The sequence below is a fragment of the Salvelinus sp. IW2-2015 genome, unplaced genomic scaffold (genome assembly GCF_002910315.2).
Source record: "Salvelinus sp. IW2-2015 unplaced genomic scaffold, ASM291031v2 Un_scaffold1808, whole genome shotgun sequence".
In the NCBI taxonomy this organism is placed as follows: domain Eukaryota; kingdom Metazoa; phylum Chordata; class Actinopteri; order Salmoniformes; family Salmonidae; genus Salvelinus; species Salvelinus sp. IW2-2015.
Genome location: NW_019943181.1, coordinates 118,417 through 118,731, shown reverse-complemented (window position 1 = coordinate 118,731; position 315 = coordinate 118,417).

Here is a 315-nt window from a genome sequence, read left to right as displayed (position 1 = left end):
TATAATATCACATTAGCATAAGTTTAATCTGGCGGCCAGCTCTAGAAAGTCTTGGGTGTTCCAAACTTCTCCATTTAAAATTATGGAGGCCACTGTTTCTTAGGTCCTTAATTGCTGCAGAAATTTTTGTACACTTCCCGCTCTTTGGCCTCGACAACAATCCTGTCTCTGCTGTACGTGATACATTCCTTTCAACCTCACGCCCGGCGAGGGGGGGGGGGGGGGGGGGGGGGGTGGGGGGGGGGGGGGGGGGGGGGGGGGGGGGGGGGGGGGGGGGGGGGGGGGGGGGGGGGGGGGGGGGGGGGGGGGGGGGGG